Source organism: Hipposideros armiger, unplaced genomic scaffold (genome assembly GCF_001890085.2).
Source record: "Hipposideros armiger isolate ML-2016 unplaced genomic scaffold, ASM189008v1 scaffold_125, whole genome shotgun sequence".
In the NCBI taxonomy this organism is placed as follows: domain Eukaryota; kingdom Metazoa; phylum Chordata; class Mammalia; order Chiroptera; family Hipposideridae; genus Hipposideros; species Hipposideros armiger.
The window spans coordinates 68,625-69,567 of record NW_017731475.1 but is presented as its reverse complement, the minus strand read 5'-3'; positions in this window follow the sequence as shown (position 1 = coordinate 69,567).

Here is a 943-nt window from a genome sequence, read left to right as displayed (position 1 = left end):
AGGAATGGAAGTTATAAAAATAAATAAAAAGGAATTTCTAAAGATGAGAAATAATAATTGACATTTTACTAGATGAGATAAACATCAGATTACATTAAACATCTGCAGAAGAAAAGGTCAGTGATGCTGAAGACAAAGCGTTAGTAACTATCCAAACTGAAACACAGAGAACAAAAAAAAATGATAAAAAGAAAAAAGGGACTCAGTGACCTGTGGAATAATATCAAGCAATTTAAGTTCCATGTAGTAGAAGACACCTTGAACAGGAACTAGGCAAATGAGAAGACTGTGGAATGACATACTGAAGACGTAGAAAACAAGGAAGGTGCATAAACACATTAAATACATTTTTAGTGGACAAATTTGCCAAATTACTTAATTTTCATGGTGTGAATAAAAATTTGAGGAGGAGGGCTGGCCATGTGGTCCACTGGTTGAGAGTTGGCTTAGGGGTGCCAGCTCTGAGCACTAGGGCCCTGGTTCAGATCCCACATTAGGGCCAGTGATGTTGAACCCTCTACAGCTAGGATGGTGAATGGCAGCTCGACCTGGAGCTGTGCTGTTGTGAGTCACTGGCGGCGATGTAGGCTGCAGTGGGGCTACAGTGGGCTGCCATGAGCTACAGTGAGCTGGCAGCCCGCATGGGCTGCCGTGAGCCGCTGTGAGCGGCCATCCAATGGCAGACGAGTGACTGCCTCACCTGGGAAGAGCACAACGATAATACCAACATGGGCCAGTGAAGCGACGTCCTCCACAACTAGAGTGAAGAACAAAAGGACAGCAACGTGTCTGTTCCCCTCCCCCAATTCCCCAATAAAATCTTAAAAAAAAAAAGAATGTGCAGAGAACTATGTAAGGAAAAAAAAAAGGTCCTGCAAATTAGAGGAAAAGTTATGAAATAACATTTTTTAATGTATATTACAATTGGATTATGATAATGGGC